A 22,891-nucleotide genomic window follows, 5' to 3' on the forward strand; every position below is an offset into this window, starting at 1 on the left:
AGAAACCCCCCTACCCCGAGCCTGCCACCGGCACCCCGGGTACCCAGCGGGGCGAGAGACCCCGCCACCCTGAGCCTGCCACCAGCACCCTGGGTACCCAGCAGGACTAGAAACCCCCCTACCCCGAGCCTGCCACCGGCACCCCGGGTACCCAGTGGGACTAGAAAACCCCCTACCCCGAGCCTGCCACTGGCACTCCGGGTACTCAGCGGGACTAGAAAACCTCTCACCCTGAGCCTGCCACCAGCACCCCGGGTACCCAGCGGGACTAGAAAACCCCCTACCCTGAGCCTGCCACCGGCACCCCGGGTACCCAGCGGGACTAGGAGACCTCTCACCCTGAGCCTGCCACCGGCACCCCAGGTACCCACCGGGGCGAGAGACCCCACCACCCCGAGCCTGCCACCGGCACCCCGGGTACCCAGCGGGACTAGAAACCCCCCTACCCCGAGCCTGCCACCGGCACCCCGGGTACCCAGCGGGACTAGAAAACCCCCTACTCCGAGCCTGCCACCGGCACCCCGGGTACCCAGCGAGACTAGGAAACCTCTCACCCTGAGCCTGCCACCGGCACCCCGGGTACCCAGCGGGACTAGAAAACCCCTCACCCCGAGCCTGCCACCAGCACCCCGTGCACACAGCAGGGTGAGAGCCTCCCCCCCGAGCCTGCCACCACCGGCACACCACGCACAGTGGGGCAAGACCCCCCCCCACACCCTGAGCCTATCACGGGCACCCTGTGCACACAGCGGGGCGAGAGACACCCCCGAGCTTGCCACCAGCACCCTATGCACAGCAGGGCAAGAGACACCCCCCGAGCCTGCCACCGGCACCCCGTGCACACAGCGGGGCTAGAGATACTCCCCAACCCCCGAGCCTGCCACCGGCACCCCGTGCACACAGCGGGGCTAGAGATACTCCCCAACCCCCGAGCCTGCCACCGGCACCCCGTGTACCCAGCGGGACTAGAAAACCCCCCACCCCAAGCCTGTCACCACCGGCACCCCATGCACAGCGTGGCGAGAGACTCCCCCCAACCCGAGCCTGCCACCGGCACCCCGCGTACCCAATGGGACTAAAAAACCCCCCACCCCGAGCCTGTCACCACCGGCATCCCGTGCACAGCGTGGCGAGAGACTCCCCCACTCCAATCTGCCACCAGAACCCCGTGCACAGTGGGGCGAGAGACCCCCCCCACACACAAGCTGAGCCTACCGCCGGCACCCCGTGCACGCAGCGGGACAAGATACACCCCCCAACCCCCGAGCCTGCCACCACCGGCACCCCGTGCACAGCGGAGCTAGAGAGCTCCCCACCCCCCGAGCCTACCACCGGCACCTCGTGCACACAGCTGAGCTAAAGACACCCCCCAACCTCTGAGCCTGCCACCAGTGGTACCGCATGCACACAGCGGGGCTAGAGACCTCCCACCCCGAGCTTGCCACTGGCACCCTGTGCACAGTGGGGCGAGAGACACTGCGCAACCCCCAAGCCCGCCACCACCGGCACCCCGTGCACAGTGGAGCTAGACACCCTCCCACCCCCCCCGAGCCTGCCACCAGCACCCCGTGCACACAGCGGGGCTAGAGACACCCCCCCCAACCCCTGAACCTGCCACCGGCACCCCGTGTACCCAGCGGGATTAGAAAACCCCCCACCCCAATCCTGCCACCACCGGCACCCTGTGCACAGCGGGGTGAGAGACCCCCCCCACCCAAGCCTCCCACCGGCACCCCGTGTACCCAGTGGGACTAGAAACCCCCCCCACCCCGAGGCTGTCACCACTGGCACCCCGTGCACAGCGGGGCGAGTGACCCGCCCCACCCGGAGCCTGCCACCTCTGGCGTCCCGTGTGCAGTTAGGCTAGAGACCCCCCACCCCGAGCCTGCCACCAGCACCCCGTGCACAGCGGGGCGAGAGACTCCCCGAGCCTGCCACTGGCACCCCATGCACACAGCGGGATGAGAGACCCTACCCCCACTCCGAGCCTGCCACCACTGGCACCCCGTGCACAGCGGGGCGAGAGACCCCCCCCACCCTGAGCCTGCCACCGGCACCCCGGGTACCCAGCAAAACTAGAAAACCCTCCACCCCGAGCCTGCCACCGTCACCCCATGCACACAGCGGGGCCAGAGACCCGCCCCCCTACCCTGAGCCTGCCACCACCGGCACCCCGTGCACAGCGGTGCAAGAGACCCCCCTACCCGAGCCTGCCACCGGCACCCCATGTACCTAGCGGGACTGGAAAAACCCCCACCAAAGCCTGTCACCACCAGCACCCCGTGCACAGCGGGGTGAGAGACCCCCCCCCACCCAGAGCCTGCCACCACCGGCACCCCGTGCACAGTGGGACAAAAGATGCCCCCCCAAGCCTGCCATCGGCACCCCGTGCACAGCTGGGCTAGAGACACCCTCCCCAACCCCCAAGCCTGCCACAGGCACCCCATGCACACAGCGGCACTAGCAACACACACACACACCCCGAGCCTGCCATCACCGGCACACAGTGGGGCTAGAGACACCTCACAACCTCCAAGCCTACCACCACCTGCACCCCATGCATAGCGGGGCAAAAGTCCCCCCCCACCAAGCCTGCCATCGACACCCCATGCACAGCGGGGCTAGAGACACCCTCCCCAACCCCCGAGCCTGCCACAGGCACCCTGTGCACACAGCGGGCTAGAGACACCCCCCCAAGCCTGCTACCACCTGGACCCCATGCACAGCGGGGCTAGAGACCCTCCCCCAACCTCCAAGCCTGCCACCACCTGCACCCTATGCACAGCAGGGCTAGAGCCCCCCCACCCCCCGATCCTGCCACTGGCACCCTGTGCACAGCGGGGCTAGAGACACCCCCCCCCAAGCCTGCCACCGACACCCCATACACACAGTGAAGCTAGAGAACCTCCGCCGAGCCTCCACCAGCATCCCATACACACACGCTGGGGCTAGAGAGCCTCCCCGCACCCCGAGCCTGCCACCAGCACCCCATACGCACACAGTGGGGCTAGAGGCCTCCCCCTAAGCCTGCCATAGGCACCCCATACACACACAGTGGGGCTAGAGACCCCCCCCAAGCCTGCCTCTGAGATCCCCCCCACGCATAGTGGGGATAGGGACACCCCCCCAAGCCTGACACCAGTACCCCCTACAGCAGGGGTGGGCAAACTTTTTGACGCAAGGGACACATCTGGGAATAGAAATTGTTTGGTGGGCCATGAATGGTCACAAAATTGGGGTTGGGGTGCGGGAGGGGGTGAGGGCTCTAGCTGGGGGTCCGGGCTCCAGGGTGGGGTCAGAAATGAGTTCAAGGTGTGGGAGGGAACTCCAAGCTAGGGTGGAGGAGTAGGGTGTGTGTGTGGGGGGGTGAGGGCTCGGGTGGGACTGGGGATATCGTGTTTGGCATGTAGAAGGGTGCTCTGTGCTTGGATCCAGGGGGTTGGAGGATGAGAGGGGGATCAGGGCTGGGACAGGGGGTTGGGGCGTGGGGAGAGGCTCAGGGGTGCAGGCGGCGCTTACCTCAAGCAGCTCCCAGAAGCAGCGGCATGTCTCTTCTCTGGCTCCTCCTTGGAAGTGCAGCCAGGTGGCTCTGCACGCTGCCCCGTCCGCAGGCACCGCCCCTGCAGCTCCCATTGGAGTCCCGCAGGGGGCCATTGGAGCGCATAGGAGTCAGAGTGGGGCCATGCAGCTCCTTCCCGGAGCCGCGTGGTGCAGCCCCCAACCCTGCTCCCAAGCTGGAGCGCCGAAGTGGGGCAAGCCCCAGACCCTGCTCCCCAGCGAGAGCTCACGGTCCAGATTAAAATGGCCCGCAGGCCATAGTTTGTCCACCCCTGCCCTACACACACAGTGGGGGTAGAGATCCTCTCCAAGTCTACCACCAACACCCCCTACACACACTGTGGGTATAGGTATCCCCCCAAGCCTGCCACCAACACCCCATACACACAGTGGGGCTAGAGACCCCCTCAGCTTCGAGCCTGCCACCGACATCGCCTACACCCACAATGGGGCTAGAGACACCGCCCCAAGCTTGACACTAACACCCCCTACATACACAGTGGGGATAGAGATCCCACTCCGAGCCTGCCTCTGACATCCCCTACACACACAGTGGGCTAGAGACCCCACCTCCGAGCCTGCCTCTGACATCCCCTACACACACAGTGGGCTAGAGACCCTCCCTCCGAGCCTGCCTCCAACATCCCCTGCACACACAGTGTGGCTAGAGACCCACTCCGAGAGTATAGTGGAGCTAGAGACACCCCTTAAGCCTGACACCAACACCCCCTACATACACAGTGGAGCTATTGATCCCCCCAGAGCCTGTCACCGACACCCTATACATAAAGTGCGGCTAGAGATCCCCTCTGAGTCTGCCACCAAGACCCCTCCCACATGCATAGTGGGGCTAGAGACCCGCTCCAAGCCAGCCTCCAAGGCCCCCCCCCATGCAGAGAGGGAGTCTAGGGACCCCCAAGCCTGCCTCCAAGACCCCAACTGCAAGCCTGACACTGACACTTCCCATACACACAGAGGGGCTAGAGACTCACCCCCCACACACACATATCCCCTGTGGTGCACAGCTAGAAAACCCCTCCCCCACACAGATTCTTACAGAGACGGGTCTGCAGAGTTTTTCACCCCTCCAAACACAAAGAGAGGCCTGAGAAACTCCCCTCCCCAACATGGACACACAGATGGGTCAGCATATTACCACTAGCACTCACTAACATCAACAAGAGAAGCCTGCAGAGACATCACCACCCACGCAGGCAGGCCTGTAAAGAAAATGCACACGCACACAGCTGCTACACACAGCCCCCCATCAAGCCAGGTCTGCTGTCTACATCTGTTAATTTAGGGTAATATCTTTCATCCTGTGAAATCATGCATAGCTTAATCCCTACATCATCCATTGCTTTCAGTGGGTTTCTGCATGGCCACAGGGAGCCATCCACAGGGGTCTGATTGCCCCTAGGAATTTCAGGTGGGGATGGCCAGTCACTGATGCATGCCCCTAGCATAGGAAGAGTAAGCCACTACAAGCCATGACTGGTGCCAGGGCAATTTACCCTTACTTGAATAAACTGCACTGTCTACTTGGTTTCCATCTGCTACACTGATGGCTGGTTACTGATGAGTGAAATCCCCTGTGCATCCAAGGCTGTTAGAGTCTGTAAGATGCTTGGGGCAGGGCTTGTCTTTTTCCTTGGCATTTTGTACAGCACCAAGTACAACTGATGAGACTCACCAAATAATACACTTTATAACATGCAAAAACTGTTCAGCCTTATAGCTGAGACTTTATGGGCACAATAAATAAACATCCACAACAGCACACTCTTATTAAAAATATTTTTGAAAAGATTTCCCCATCTCTTTTCTATTTCCCCATGGTATCGTACAACACAATGAAAACTTGATTTCAAGTTACCCTTATTAAAACTCAAACATTTTTAAAAGCTGCTTTTTCATTACGAAAGATGTAAAGGAGTCATGTCCAACCTTTTCAGCCTCAAGGCTGGGAAAGTTATTTCAAACAGTTCATGGGGCCATGCTCAGTACTTGGGGCCACATGCTCTGTCCTGTTCATCTTCGTTTGTACCTCTCAGGCACTACGAAAGGGAGTGCTTTAACTCCCAACCAGTTGCAAGTTCCCAGCCAGCAGTGAGAGCCAGCTCCTCCTTGCAGCTTCTGCAACACAGCACAGGGAGGGAAAGTGGCTGGAATATGCTGCATTCAGATTATCCACAATAGGTTGATGTTCTTTAGGGACCATAGCCAGCTGGCATAACTTAGAGCAGCCCCTAGAGCTCTAATCTGTGCTGGGATTGTAGCAGAAAGGGAGGGAGTTGTAACTGGTTGTTGGTTCGCAGTTTTTTCTTCTTTTTCCCTCTTGTAAGCTATATGAGGGAGAGGAACCTTCCTCTGATTAGTGCTCCTCTAGGCACAGGCAGAACCAACTGGGCTGTTACAGATAAGGAATGGGGCAACCAGAGGGATGCACCAGGTGGCCAGTAGGGGTGGTACTGAGCAGCTGCATCACGGACTGGTCAGCAGGTGCTCAGAGCACTGCTGGCTCACATCAGAGCTGCTCCTGGAGCTGTGTAGGGGAAGTGGCAGCAGGAGGCAATATTCCTTCCTTCTTCCCATAGCAATGATTCAAACATTTCAGTTTAGAAGTCAGAGTGCATGGCTCAGAAAGCACACTTCCCATTTGCAGAACAAATAGACGCGACTCCTCTAAAGAGTCAAGGCACTAAAGTCTTTTACAAACTATGTTCCCAATCCTACAGATTCTTAATGAATAACTTTATACATATGAGTAATCCTATTTAGATCAATAGGACTACTCACTTGCAAAAAGCTACTCGGGTATATAATGGTTTGCAGGACTGGGTTCAATGGGCCCAATCCAACTCTCATTATGATAGCGGAAAGACTCCTACTGACTTCAAAGGGGACAGGACTCCTACAAACACAGCCTCACTGTAGGAGAAATATGATTGTAGTGCAAACACAGTACAATTTTCACGTCACATAGGACTAATATCTCGTCTTTTGCAATACAGTACAGGTAAAATAAATTCTGTTAATACAGTATTAAGAAAACGTTCTGTGCGGAACATAATACATTAGTGTAGTACCTTTTGTTCCAAAAGATGTCAAAGTATTTTACTAATGCAGCATGACAAGCGTACCTGCTGCTTTACCAAACACAGAAGGACAAGGTCCTTTCCCAACGAGCTTGCAATCGAACTCAGACAAATACAAAACAAGAGACAACTATGCCAGCACAAATGCCTGCCAGTACTTTGTTGGTGAAGAGATTAACATAGGAAGCCTCATGAAGGAAGACTTACATAAACACAGGAACACAGACATACAGTATGAAACCTCTGGGAAAGAGAATAACAACTAGAACAGAGGTAGGCAACCTATGGCACGTGTGCCGAAGGCGGCACGCAAGCTGATTTTCAGTGACACTCACACTGCCCAAGTCCTGGCCACCGGTCCGGGGGGCTCTGCGTTTTAATTTAATTTTAAATTAAGGTTCCTAAATGTTTTTAAAACCTTATTTACTTTACATATAACAATAGTTAAGTTATATATTATAGACTTATAGAAAGAGACCTTCTAAAAACATTAAAATGTATTACTGACACGCGAAACCTTAAATTAGGGTGAATAAATGAAGACTCGGCACACCAATTCTGAAAGGTTGCCGACCCCTGAACTAGAACATGGCACACCATGCAACCACAACTAGGGAGAGTGGAGAGAGGAAATTTTGGCCAGAGTCAGTGCATTTAGCATTGAAGGCTCCACAGCAATGTTAACTATGTCTCCTTGATCATGTGGGTTATGGGCCTGATCCTGTGAGTGGTAAATAGACACGAGATACAGTGGGTGTTCAGAGGTGTTGAACTCCCACAGGAAGCAATTGGCACCTCACAAGATTGAGTCCTATGACAAAAGCTTTCATTATAGTCCATCATATAGATCAATCTGCTTCTGTGTTAAATCCCCTCTGCCACACTGTGTCTACTTTGTCAATTTAGATTATAAACTCTTCAAGGCAGGTGCTGTCTGCTACTCTGTCTGTGCAGTGCAAATACAATGGGGCGCCATACTTGGTTGACATAAATAAGTAATAACAACAAACCATAATAAATGCTCACACAAAGCTGGGTAATGTGATATACTATTCAATAATGATACATAAGGAGCAGGGCCGGCTCCAGGCCCCAGCACGCCAAGAGGGTGCTTGGGCGGCATGCCGTGGGGGGCGCTCTGCTGGTTGCCGGGAGGGCAGCAGGTGGCTCCGGTGGACCTCCCGCAGGCATGCCTGCGGAAGGTCCGCTGGTCCCGTGGCTCTGGTGGAGCATCTGCAGGCACGCCTGCGGGAGGTCCACCGGAGCCGCGGGACCTGCGGACCCTCCGCAGCCACATCTGCGGGAGATCCATCACAGCTGCGGGACCGGCGAGCGGCAGAGCGCCCCCTGCAGGGTGCCGCCTTGCTTGGAGTGGCAAAATGGCTAGAGCCGGCCCTGATAAGGAGCTACACTTGCTAAAATATAAGTTTTGGTGCATGTTGGTAACCTTCTGCATGCCTGTGTACATATTATGTAATGTTGTAATGAACGCCCCTAGGGGTGCAAGTTGGCGTTGCTGTAATATCCTTCACTCCCTGCCTTTTATTTATGTAGGTTCTTCATTTTAACGAACCAAAGTCATTTTTGCATGCAACTGTGTTTGGTTATTTAAGAAAAAAAGTGGTGACTGTGAAGTTTAAATAGAAATGGCAGGGTGAATAGCTGCTGCAGTCTGATACACATATAACATAGACTCTTTTTATCCCTTTGAGGTTTCGCATCTGAGAACTGATGAAGGCCAGTTTTGCTTAGCTTATAAGATGTGACAATATCATAGCTCACGGCAGCAAGGCTGTGGACTTGTGATAGTTTTGTTGTTCTGCTCACTGAAGCCTCAAAGACAGAAATAATCAGAACAGGTATCAAAACTAGATCTCCCACATAAACACCAGGGAGCACTACCACTAGGCCACCTGGCAGGAGACCAGATACTTACCTTTCAAAGTGAAGCACAGCCAGCCTAAAGATATGGAGACTTCACTGGTGCATTGTAGCACTTTTATACCAACTTAACTGGGCCACTGAACCACTGTAACAGTCCTCTGGGCAATTCCCCTGATGTAAAAGGGAGTTCCTGGCAGATGCAGAGGTGTCACAGTTGGCTCTGTGCCACTCCCACAGGAGCCCCGGCAGAGTGGATGTATTAGGGGCATTTCTGGGAGGGAGATAGAATGTGACAGTGGCATTCTTGTGTCCTGTCTTGCCTACTTCTGACTGCTGGAATGGTGCTTTAACCTGCACTGAGAGTTGAAGTGGCCCCTGCTGACCCCCGCATAAGGAGGTGCAAAGCTGCCTTTGTGTTTCCACTTCAATGCCTGCACTGATCTCAGTGCATGTGGAGGGTTGATTTGGCCCCTTAGAACACTAGGCAAATAGCACAAGAAAAGGAACTAGTCAGGTCAAAACCTGCAAAGCTTTGAAAATTAGACAGGATCAGGCTTATTCTAGCCATTAGCATAATTTGTTTTCAAGCTTGCCATTGCAATCCTTTCAACTGCAACTAACTTTGATACCTGTGAGGTGCTCATTTTAGGAGGCACTTGTACAGCTTTACCATCACTATCTGGGTTTGTTGTACCATTAAAGTTTGAAGAGTTTATGGACCAGTGTACATGTGACAAATTTAGATTGTGCCTCACAGTATATCCCCAAATGCCTCGTCCTGTCTAGTTGTAAGTGACTTAAGCAATGAGACTTCAGATTAACACTATAGTCACACAGGTGCAGTAGATCCTTTGAGATCCCTGGATGGAAGGCACTAGATAAATGCTCAGTGTGCATATTATTAATAGTATCCACGTTAATTGTTTAGAAAGTGTAAAATCTCGCTGCATGAACTGGCTGAGGAGTTGTAAGTGCTATGGTCTCATTATGCACAGTTAAGACGGCATTTGTGTGCATTTCTCTCATGACAAATATACACACAATCTGTAGTAAAGACCTATCCATCAAAGGGTGGTAGTGTTTCAGAACAATATTAAAAGTGGAAGCTTGTTCAGCAGTTAAACATTTCCCTTAAAAATGGCACTATAGTTGATTTAGAGATGATGTGAAGTATAAACGTTTTCCCCAAGAAATTTCAAGCCACTTAACTTCAACAATTTCTTATACACTTTCCCCCTCTCGTCTTGCCAGTGCCTGCTAACAGTAACTCATTATAGTATGTAGCAACTTAGTCACTTTTCCTGACCTTTATACATGTACAAAGTTCACTAAGTTATTTCGTTAGCAGAACTTCCTGAGTAACCTATTGCTTACATATGACTAATTACACCTACTTCACAGCAGGCTGGGCACTGAGTCAGAACGTAGCTCAATGAGGATAGAGCAGGAAATAGGGAAGAGAATATGTCAACAAAAGGATGCCGGACCTTTTTCCCTCTCGATTTCCTAATGTGCTTGCTCAGTGGTTCAGATACCCTGGTGATGGGTGTAAAGGAGCTGTCCTGAGCTCCAGTTTGGGTCTCATTGAAATAAATGGCAAAGCTTCTATTGACTTCAATGGGAAGATGGTCAGGACCTTAATCTCATTGGACACCCTTCTTTCCTGACACTGCAGCAGGACACACATAATTCCCACTGACTTTCAGTTGACAGTGAAGTCTACTGTGATTACAGTATTAATATCCATCAACTTTGTAAATAAGCCCCTGATGCTACAGTGATAGGCACCATATAAATACATATTTGTCCACAAATCAGATGCAACCCCCTGTACTCCTTCTGGAAGCACCTACTGGAAGGGTATGTCTCCACCACACAGTTAGCCTGGGCTAGACTAGCATGGGTGGAGCATCCCTACTGCAAAGCCCTACCCATGAGACTGCATCCAGAACTAGCCCTTGTGCTGTGTTGAATTTCTAGCAGGGTATCCTATGGTTCTTAGTCATGCATTAAACTGGGCCACTCCTATGAATTCATTCGCAGCGTGTGGTGGGAGAACTCTGTCCTTCCTTGGTTCCTGTGGAAGTGGTCTTGTGGGTCTTACTGATGTCACACCACAGCTTTACCATAAGGCTGGTATCAGCTTCTGGCCATCGGGCAGCACTGGAGAGAGATTTATTGGATGGCATCTCTGTTTAAATGCTGAGGAAGTGCAACAGAAATGGAGCAAGCAAACAAAGCTTTAAAATGCAGTGCAGAATAAGGGAGGAGTTCGATAAAACGTACTGCCCAGGTGGGATAGGATAGGAGAACTAACAGCACTTGGCCTTGATTAGCCTGCATTCACACAGCAAAGTAGGCAGGTTGCCAGCTTGGACTGAAGTGAAACCCAAGTTCAATTGCCAATTGCTGTGATGTTTTTCATGATGCAAAGACCTGGAAAAATCTCCAACTCATTTCACAATCAACAGCTGTTTTTCAGTAATATCTGTCCCTATTGATTGGATTCAAGCCTGTGACTGGGTAACGAAAGCGACTACCACGAGTTATTCCCTGAGTCTGTAATATTGGCTGAAGCACAAGAGACGTGACTAGAAAAGGATACTACTCTTCTGCAATTGCTACTATTTCCACTAGTCTCTCCCAAGCTTTAGAGCATGTCTACAGTGCAATCAAAAGTGTAACTATAACTCCTGTAGACATACCGAAGCTAGCTTTGATTTAGCTAACCCACATCACAACAGTGATGCTGCAGCAGCCCAGATGGCAGCATGCGCTGTACAACTTCACTCAGGATCCTGGGTACATGCTCGAGCAGATGGCCTTCTCCTCACATTCCTAATCCAGTTTCTTGTTTCATCTTCTTAGCATTTGCATGCTAAAATATTTTAAGGCCAATGCTCTCTTTTAGGGCCTGGCTTCAAAGCTGGTTTAGGTAAATGGATAGACTCACGCTGACTTCAATGGGCTTTGGATCAGGCCATGTCTCTGCATACAAAGGGTATGCAGCATGGCTGGTAACTTTTACTGTAATAGAAAAAATGCCATCCAGTTCAATCTGCCCAAATTCAGTATAGCTGAGCTTTAAGAGAGAATATTGCTCTCATGAATGCGACAAACTAACAACCCTGACCAGATGGAAGCATGGTGCATGCAGCTACTACGCAAGCTCCCCCATGCTGGTCTGCCAATGGACTATGCCTTGCCAGCCCCTGCCCGCTCTTGAACAGACACGTATGGAGGGTTTCCTGATGGGAACAAACGTTCACTAAGGGTTCAGAATGGTATCTACAAATTGCCCCACAGAGTAAGGATGATGATCTTGTAGTTAAGACATTATCAAGGGACTCAGGAAGCCTGGGTTCAGTTCAGACCATTTATGGGACACTGGGCAAATCAGTTTCTCTGTGACTCCCATCTATAAAATAGAAACACAAATGTTTCCTTTTCCCCACACTTTGTCTTTTCTTACAGTCTCTTCAGAGTGTGGGCTGTCTCTTACATATTTAAGTATAGTGGCTAGCATAATGAGGCCCTGATCTCAGTTAGGGCCTTTTGGTCCTACTGCAATACAAATAAATAGGGTTGCCAGACACTTTTACTTATGTCCAAAATACAGTATTTTAATTCACATCTCTGGAGATGAAAAGATACTCCAACGTGCCGACCAGCCCACAGCGTAACCAATTTAGCTGCAAAGCATCTGCAAAGCTAGTTTTACTTTCTTCTTAATCCAGCTTCCCTTCTGAATGCCTTATAAGTATAAGGGAAATGCTTTAAGAACATGTAATGGAAGCCAGGCAAACAGTAGGTAGGTAAACATGAACTGAACTTCAGGAAGAATGTGTTTGTACATACAAATACCTACAGCAGAGGGGAACTGTAACTATCTCAAAAGGAAAAGTGTTTTTTGTTTCACAAAGACACTCATTGAAAATGCCCATGAATATTTTGGAATACATTTATTTTCTCCCCCTCAGCTAATTTGCAGCCTGGACTGCAGGTTTGTGAGATTCTGAGTCCCACATAATTCGATATTCTATTATTTCTGTAATAAACTATGAGCGTTAACATGTATGTGAATGATTAAACGATAAGAGGAATCTATATATTTTTGCAAAATCTAACATCCTGTATTGTTTTAACTTTGAAATTTTCCTGTCACACTACTAAATTGATTTTACTAAACACCGGAAAATGCACATTTCCTGAATAATTTTTCTGTTTATCATTTTTCCCCTTGGGTTTTGGCTAAAATGGAAACAATTTGCTGTTGTGTTTTGGCTAATATGTTAGAAAACACAATTCAGGCTTTAATAGCTGTGTGTGTTATAACATGCCTTTTGGAAAACTGTAGGCATTCACAGAGGGAGGTGATTAACATTATATCTAGGCTTGCAAAAACACGTAGAAGCAATTGGCTTACTTCTCCAGATATTGGAAGACATTAATTAAAACAATGACCTCTTTCATTTTTCCTTCTTCCATGAATGTGTGCATGTACACTACTCAAGAAGATTATAAACCCTGAGCCACAGCTTTTAAGGGATCACCCTATTACAGATTATAAGGATTTCACACATATTCAAGAAGAAAAATTCATACAAGCTATAATCAAAGTGTTATTATAAAGCAACATCATTAGTAGATTTAAAGTGAATTCAAGAACTTCTGAATTCTAATCCCAATCCTGACACTAACTTCCTCAGTAACTCTACCCAAGTCACTTAACCTTCCCCTGCCTCAGTTTCCCCATCTGCTAAATGAGAATAACAGCACTAACAATGCCTGATGAGACTGTTAACTAGCAAGATTCACTAAACTACCACAGGGAGGTGTCAGATACACCACACCCTACACTAGTGTGGAACCTTGCATCCCAAGGGTGAGATTTGGAGGGAAAAAGGACAGGTGGAATTATTTCCTCAGGAATCCCTCTTGCAGAAAGCCGAGGGGACCTAAACTAATGTTTATAAAGTACTACCTAAACAGAACACCATCTCACTGGGCAGCAATTAGCACTTTCCCAACTTGACAAGGACAGGGCTGAGACAGGGAAGATTTCTCTCCTTTTAATTTGCTTGCAATTATCTAAATGATTGGCTATCACTGTGGCTCAAGGCCAACAATGCAATGCTAGCTAAAGAGAGCTCTCCAGTTTACCACAGGGTAATCAATGGTTATCCCTTAGAGCAGTGATATTGATTTTGTTGTGGTAATGCCAAAAAGTAAAGCAATATGGCAAGACACCTCTGTTATAGTTAATAACTCTCCAAGAACCCTGAGATAATTTATTCAGCCTACTAGGATGAAGGGTGGCCCAGTGGTTTGGAGGCCAGCCTGGAACATGGGAGACCTGAAATCAGTGGGATTTAGGTGCCTAAATATCTCTGAGAAGCTGGACCTTAGTCTTTCTGTGCCTCAGTTCCCAATCTGCATAGGGGGATAAAAGCACTTCCCTCCTCACATGGTGGGGGTAACTACATTAAAAGGTGTGAGGCACACAACGTCTGTGGTATGCACTCCAGATAGACGGATACCATGCAAGTTACTGTTCTGAGGCAGTAGTTGCCCTTAGCCTGTGTGACCGCATAGGACCTTGTCTTTATAGCCAGCTGAGGCACCATCTCTGACACCTTGTCTATCATCCTATCTTCTGACATGATTCATGGCAGATACTGAATTTCCCTTCCCCCACTCCTAGCTTGGAAAGTCGGGCTTTAGCTTATCCTGCTGGCTTCACAGGGGTTTCACCAGAGACTATAAGCCTAATAAAATAGTGGAGTGGGAGTGGATCTTGGGCAGCCAGGAAGGAGGAGGTAGCTGTGCAGAGATGGGGGAATGAACAAGTCACAGGAAAGCAAGGAGCTAGATGGAGCCTTGCCATATTATTCCAAAAAGGGGTCCACCAACTTGGGCTGACCCTGTTGGGAAGTGATAAATGGAGTCCAACAGAGAACGTGGAAGTCTGTGAGTTCATATCAAAAGGAGGAATCAGTGTCAAAGATGGTTACATGAAGAGAGTGTTTGCAGATGTACTAGGCCAGGAAAAGTCGAAACCATATTGACGGAGCAACTGATCGAAACCAGTCTTTATTAGCTGAAATATAATAATAATTAAGGAAACTGTTGCTTCATAGGAGGCAACTCATGAATGCGGGAGAAAGTTTTCATGGGAACTGGGTCTCCATTACATGACCACACAGCTCACCATTTGCAGGACTGAATATAGAACTCGTATACACCCAGCTTTCCCATAATAAAGTTCCTCAAACACACCCACCTACTCTCTCTCTCTCGCACATACACAGACTGTAAACTAATCAAGCTATTTCTTCTACAGGCTTAGAAGGAAAAAAGAGAGAGATTATTACTGTTTTTTTATTTTTACGTATGAGGAAGGCACTCATACTACAGTAATAGGGGCCATACACATTTCTAGATAGAACAAGGGTTCTCAAACTGGGGGTCGGGACCCCTGAGGAGGTTGTGAGGTGGTTATATGGGGGGTCGTGAGCTGTCAGCCTCCACCTGAAACCTCGCTTTGCATCCAGCATTTATAATGGTGTTAAATATCTTTTTAAAATGTTTTTAATTTATAAGGGCGGAGGGTGCACTCAGAGGCTTGCTGTATGAAGGGGTCATCAGTACAAAAGTTTGAAAACCACTGAATTAGAATTTACTTCTGGATCCATAAACACTTGTAATACAGCCTCAGTCTAGAACTAAAGATGTAAACCATATTAAAGCTTATAACTATCTTAACAAAATACAGATCCCAAACTAGGTGAAAAGCTTCTGGTTCACTGTCAACAACACCATTTAGTTTAACAATGAAGTGAAATAAAATAAGTAAACAAGGTCTTGGACTTTATATTGAGATGTGGAATAGTGAGCTGCATACAAGATGTTCTGGCAATACATGAACCTAAGTACACTTCATCTGAATAGGTTGTATTGTGATAGCCCGGGGAACGTTATCAGAGGACAAACATTGCAGAGATTAGAAAAATACACCAGAACACAGCCAAAGTTACTCAGTTGTGTAGAAAGAAGAACAGGAGTACTTGTGGCACCTTAGAGACTAACAAATTTATTTGAGCATAAGCTTTCATGGCCTACAGCATCCGATGAAGTGGGCTGTAGCCCACGAAAGTTTATGCTCAAATAAATTTGTTAGTCTCTAAGGTGCCACAAGTACTCCTGTTCTTTTTGTGGATACAGATTAACACGGCTGCTACTCTGAAACCTGTCAGTTGTGTGGATTGGAGTTCTGATTGAAGATTAGCCAAACTCTGCTAGAGATTATGGGGCACCAGAGAATTAACACTAGATCAGAGGTTCCCAGACTTTTCTTATTGTATACCCCGTTCCAGATCTACCAACTGCCCACATACTCCCTTCCAGATTTTCCAGTTGCCTGCATACTCTTCCCCTTCTCATCACTGATACTTTGTGCATTCTTCTTAGCACTACCTGTCTTTAGCCATCTGTCCATATTTCACTGTTATGTACAGCTATAGTTATAGTGTAATGTATACACCTGAAAAAACAAACAAACCCTAACTTCTGAGCTCAGTTAGATTGGAAAGTTGCTGGGCAACTGAACCCATGCTGTACGGTGATTGGAGAGGAGGGCTCTGTACATTAGCATCTCTGTGTATCTGTGTTCTTATTGGTTCATCTTGAAGCAAATGAACTACCGTACTTTATATAACAAATTCCCACAGTTGTAAAGCTTTGTGTAAGCAGCCCATTATGAAAATGGAATAAATAAAATCCACCATTACACAGTTTCTCATGCATATCTCCTAGAGATGCCTCACAGATCCCCAGGGGTATGCATATCACAGTTTGGGAACCTGCACTAGATCTATTGCTCTACATTCTATAAAAAGGGAAATAAAGACAATCCAGGGAATTACAGACCAGTCAGCTTAACTTCAGTACCCAGAAAAATAATGGAGCAAATAATTTAGCAATCAGTTTGCAAACACCTCCAAGATAATAAAGTGATAAGTAACAGAATGGATTTATCAAGAACAAATTGTGTCAAACCAACCTAATAGCTTTCTTTGACAGGGAACAAGCCTTGTGGAAGGCGGGAGATGGTTGATGGGGTATATCTTGACTTTAATAAGGCTTTGGGTACTGTCTCGCATGACCGTCTCATGAACAAACTAGGGAAATACAACCTAGGTGGTTCCCAGAGAGTAGTTATCAGTGGTTCACAGTCAAGCTGGAAGGGCATATTGAGTGGGGTCCTGCAGGGATCAGTTCTGGGTCCGGTTCTGTTCTATATCTTCATCAGTGATTTAGATAATGGCAAAGAGAGCATGCTTGTAAAGTTTGCTGACAATACCAAACTGGGAGGGGTTGCAAGTGCTTTGGAGGATAGGATTAAAATTCAAAATGATCTGGATAAACAAACTGCAGAAATGGTCTGAAGTAAATAGGATGAAATTCAATAAGGACAAATGCAGAGTACTCCACTTAGTAAGGAACAATCAGTTGCACACATGCAAAATGGGAAATGACTGCCTAGGAAGGAGTACTGCGGAAAGGGATCTGGCGGTCATAGTGGATCACAAGCTACATATAAGTCAACAGTGTAGTACTGTTGCAAAACAAACAAACATCATTCTGGGATGTATTAGCAGGAATGTTGTAATCAAGATGTGAGAAGTAATTCTTCCGCTCTATTCCAAGCTGATTAGGCGTTAACTGGAGTATTGTGTCCAGTTCTGTGTGCCACATTTCAGGAAAGATGTGGACAAATTGGATAGAGTCCAGAGAAGGGCAGCAAAAATGATTAAAGGTCTAGAAAACATGACCTATCAGAGAAGACTGAAAAATAGGACAAGATACCAGTCTTACGATTCAATGATTCTAACATATGGTACCAGCAGTATTTCATGGTTCTGCTGCTATAACAAAAGAATGCAAAAGTGACATTCCAAATTCTCCCAGCAGCATTTAAACCACTGATTTATATCAGTGTATCTCTATATATAAAACAAAGACAAAAGAGATGTTCCACTGACTAAAGTAAGATCATGACAGGAGAAGAACAGATTATTGCTAAAAAGCAGCTCCAGATAATTGAAAGGCAAGAGTTTATGGCTGAAGTAAAGAGGGCAATGGCTATATGCAACTGAGTGTGAATTTGTTGCTAGAACTAGAGGTTGTGTCATGGAGAAAGTTCCCAAAAGCAGCAACCAAAGTAAATTTAACTGGCATAGCAGAACATTACTTCTGGAAGCAAAAGGAATTAGTTTGGAGGTTATAAAGGTAAAGTTTTTGGAGTTTTGGTTGATTTAAATCTGGATACAAATTGACCCATAAGGAAAAAACATCTATAAGAAAAAAATCCTCAATATTAATTGGGATAGGCATTAATAAGTCAAATGGTCATCCCTTGCTATTACAGGTTTGTACATACATTAGAGATAGTTAAAGGAACTTAGTGGGGATAAAACTCCTCTCCAGTGTTTATAGGACCTGGACCAGGAGTCAGCAGGACCTGGATTCTATTCCTGGCTCTGCTACTGACTACAACGTGACCTTGTGCAAGTCACTTTACAATTCCATGTCTCAGTTTCCTATCTCATAGCTGCTTATACTGCAAGGTCTTCAGGGTAAGTTTTGATGGAAAATTTTTGACCAGCCCTATCAAGCGGCTTGTTCAAAGTCCCACACAGTCAGTGAAAAAATTAGGGCCAGAACTCAGGTTTCCTGATTCCCGGTCTTGTGCACTTGCCACTGGATCACGCTGCCAGTAGTTATCAAAAGTGAAAAACTCCAACAGCAGCACATCAGGCTCAAACACACTTTTTCAGTCAACAAGAGACATGTGACTGGGTGACCCAAGTTTATCTTTCCATATAAAGTAGCTTCTCATGCAAATGCCACCCAATTAAGTGAGTCAAAAGCCAGCAAAAGCTGTCATGGAAAAGAAATATAACATTACACATCCAAATACAAAACTCTTTAAATGGAAAGAGCCTGTTCCATACTTAAGAGACTTTACACATGAGTAAACATCATACAGCATATAGAGGTAAGAAAACTGATGCAATATTCCATAACCATAGCACAACATAACACAATCAGGGCTATATTTTCCAAAGTTAGGCATGTGCAATAGCATACACACAATTTGCATGTGCCTAACATATATATGTACAAGATGCAGCTAAGGTATTTATACACACATGACAGTTAGGTGCCTAGCTGGCTGTGCATATGCACACACCACATACAGATGGATGTGTGCAATTGCACATGCTTAGCTTTTACCCCTCTCATACTAAGAGCATGAAAGAGGCATAATATCCTATGACCCAATGCATCTGACCAGAGTTTATTTTATTGTTTACTATCTTTCTTCAGTGGGCCATCTCGAGCCTCCTGCCAGGAAGATGCCTGCAAAAGGCCTCAACGCTACAGAGTAATTAAAGTATAAATAAATAGTAACATGTACTATGAAATAGCTTACCGAGTATAGGTATATGTGTATGACTCAATTACTGCTTAGGGTAAACCTTATAACTGGCAGATTTCCAGTTCCTGAAACACTGCTCTGTCACTATGACCCCTGCCTCAAAGTTCATTTTTTTCATAGGAGAAAATATTATTGATGTTTATAGTGTGACTTCAAATACTTGCTGATCAGATGAAGATGCTAATCATCTCCTGGCAGCATTTTTTCTTCTTTATTTGTCATGTGGAGTTATTTTCTATGTTAAAATTATGCACAGCCACAGAGTCCTATTGGATGCATCCATGATTCGAGGCATCCAGGCAGTAATAGTGGAAAGAAATGCCTTCTTCCACCTTTGGCTAGGCAAAAGACAGTCCCACACTATGGTGTTCGGGGATCATTTAATAAGCAAAGTGCATGCAAGAAATTTGGTTTATTCTGTGTCTGTATCCAACTGGCTGCGCATAACAGCAAGATCATTCCACGGCCCTGCCCAGACTCCCTATCTAAGAAGCTCATCCCTAAAAGGCACAGTCCCAAATACCACACTCTTTCCTCTCAGATGAGAGCCAAGAAACTGTTATGCATGATTCTTCCTATCTTGAATGGTTTACAGCAAATTCTTCTGACTGGTGCTCACTGTGATGTCCACATAGAAACTCCACTTTGGACAACATACAGCTTCCCCATTATACAAATGTGATGAGTGAAAGTGTATTACATGAGTGCTCTGCATACTCCACTGGCTCCTCATTTGATTCCAGATCCACTTCAAAGTCCAGGTCCTTAATGAGCTGGGGCCCAGCTATGCATGTCTCCATCCACCTCACCCACTCGGTGAGGATGTTGCAGTTGGTAGAGATTTTTGTGAACCAGGAACAGAGACAATTTGGGAGAAGATTGTTGACACTGAATGAGCCTAAATCTTACTATTTTCACAGCAAGGCCCACCTTTATATGCAAGCTGTCCCTCAATGAAGGAGGGAGAATGTCTTGTCACAAACAAATGGGTGATGGCAAGGGCTGCGGGGGCAGTGGGAAGGGAAGTCACAAGGACCTGATCCTATAATCCCTTGCTCACATGAGTAATCCATATTCACATGAGTAATCTCATTGAAGGTTTGCTGTAACGGGCTATGAGTAACAGCACTTCACATCAGGAGGTGAAGGAAGCAGGGTACTTCTCAGTAACATTTTGCTTTGGATGGACTAGATACCACACAGCGATGTGTGTATTAACTATAGATAGACAAGCCATTTCCTCATTGTGGCTTAATATCATCTTTCTATCACAGCAGCCATTTCAGTTTCATTGTGATAAGATGAGCAACATCATATCTGGGGTGTCAGGTAAATATACAGCAAACCCCCCTAAGTTTAAAATGTTATGTTGCTAAAGTGAGCAAGATCGAAGAGGAGAACAGGGCAGGAGCCCAGACTCTCTGTCTTCAGTAGAACCATTTTTGTGGAGCCGAAAGTGTGGACTCCTGACTGAAGCGGATGCGTATGCTAAATCTTGTCAGTCTTTTCCTTGAAGAAGTCAATGCAGTGAGATTGTAGGCAGAGTGGCAGAGTTCAGGAAGACGATGAAGGTGGCTGGGAAGGCACAGCGGTTGTAACTCAGAGTTTTGTGAGGGAGATGGTGGTACAGAAGTAGTAAAATGGGAGCTACCAAAACAAATTTCTCTTTTCAGGCACATAATTTTTAGGCTTTCCAGTGAGGTAACAGCCAGGGGAGGGGAAGGAGGTGTCTGGTGAAGGAGCCATAGAAAATGCATCTTTTATGGCAAAACATTAGCCTACTTGTAAAGGATGAGGAACTCCATCACATCCAACATTTGGGGATCCCCAGGGAGTGGAGAGGCGACTGAAGCCAAGCCCAGGTAAGTGTTAGAGCCGTAGAAATAGGATAAACAGGCAAAAATGAGGGTAAGGCTAGGAACAACCACTCAAAACTGCAATCTGGGAAAGGAATTGGAGAGTCCCAGGAGAAGTACAGCTGCCTGAGATCAGGGATTAAGCAGGCCTTGTGAGCAGGCTCATGATGACTCATAAGCCAACAGAGCATTTCTTCCCTTCTGAAAGAGAGCACTTGTGTGCTGGGAAGGCCTATGGAAACTCTCTCTCGATGCCCGGCTGTTACAAGGCAATGCAGCCACAGCTACTTTCAAGGAAACAAGCTTAGTGGGTTATTTTAATAAATGCTTTTTACAAATAACATTAGTATGGAACATATTTTTTCTCCTCAGGAAGTATGTGACACATGGTAACTGTCTGCTTGCAGAAACATTTGGCTATCTGTTTTCAAGAATGAACAGAACAGAAAGTTACCTTATCCAACATGTAAGAGAGAGAAAAAAAATAACCACACAAACCAAACAAAACTGGGAGCACAGAGGCAACGTTAAACACTGTCAGTCCATTTCCTGAGCTCAAACACAGCATTTGCAGTGAAATACCAACCGAAGCTTTCCTCAGTCTTAGTAACACAGTTCAGTCTACTACAGAATTACCACGTGGTAGCATTTTAAACTTCTGTTACAGTTTGTTTATACTCCTTCTAGTGAACATTGGCAGAAAAGGTTATTTTATTATTCCTAGTGTGGGGTGTGTGTGTGTGGGGGGGAATTTACTGAGTTCTGGCACTTACATAAAGCCAGTGTTGTTGTTTTTTTTAAAGCTAGGGACTAAAAAACACAAAATGTAAAATATTAATAATTGCATCACTGGTTTTAAAGAATTAACCTACATTTTAAAATTCAGAAAATTCAGCAGCCAAGTTTCATAAATATTTAAAAGGTGATCAATATTTAACTGAAAATTTTTGTTCTATATGATGGAATTCAGCTGAAGCAGGCATCTCAGAGTGAAAGTGCTCAGTGACATGAATTTCTCTTTCTGTGTATTTTGGAACATTTGTGTTCACTGAAATGACAGCTTTTCTGGTAATTTCTCTGTTTCCTCAAAAAAAAAAAAAAAAAAAAAAAAGCCTTAATTGCCTTACTGGAAATTGTTCTATTTATGCAGTAAATCCTGCTTCTAAAATTGCTTCAGATCATGTTATGTAACCTAAACAGATGGACTTTGAGCAATTTTTGTATGTCAATTCAAACGATAATCTAAACAGGCTGCAATCATTTATCAGCTCATTCATGGCAGAGAAAAAACAGATTTGAGGCCTTAAAATATTCATGGAACACACACACTGATTAGCAGTGTTGATGTGATAAAACTGTAAAAAATAATAGAACTTGTAAAGGGCTTTTCCCCACCCTCCCCAACTGAAGCACTCTCGATGCTGTATATAATAATAATTAATAATAATACAATGTATAATATACTGTGGTCCTGATCCTGCACGTGTGACTTTATGCTTTGTGAGTAGTTCCCCTGAGGACAGTCCAGACATGCACACCACTGTGGATAAAGTTACATGTGCATAAGTCTTTCTGGGGCCAAGGCCTAAACGATCAGCCTCTAAAAGCTTAAGGAGGGAGGAGGAGCTTAAAAAGGGGAAGGAGATAAAATGGGCAAATGAGGGGATGGAAAGGTAATAAATATATAGTCCCTCAATCATGTTCTCCAGCTCAACTCATAAGCAGTGTTATATACTGTATTTATAAAGCACCAGTCCATCCCTCTGCTCCAAGGCAGGGAGAAATATAATAACGTATAAGACAGAATATAGCACCCATAAAGTAAACTAATTTTAATTAAAATATTAAGAACCTCCTCTTCCCAGTCAGATTCAGACAAATGGTGATGTCTCAAGGGGCCTGATTAGCATCACATCAATTTTATACTTGTTTATTACCACTGATTTCAAGAGGGCGACTCATATTTGACACCTATCTAAGTGAAAGGAGAA

The sequence above is a fragment of the Gopherus flavomarginatus genome, chromosome 5, assembly GCF_025201925.1.
Source record: "Gopherus flavomarginatus isolate rGopFla2 chromosome 5, rGopFla2.mat.asm, whole genome shotgun sequence".
NCBI lineage: Eukaryota > Metazoa > Chordata > Testudines > Testudinidae > Gopherus > Gopherus flavomarginatus.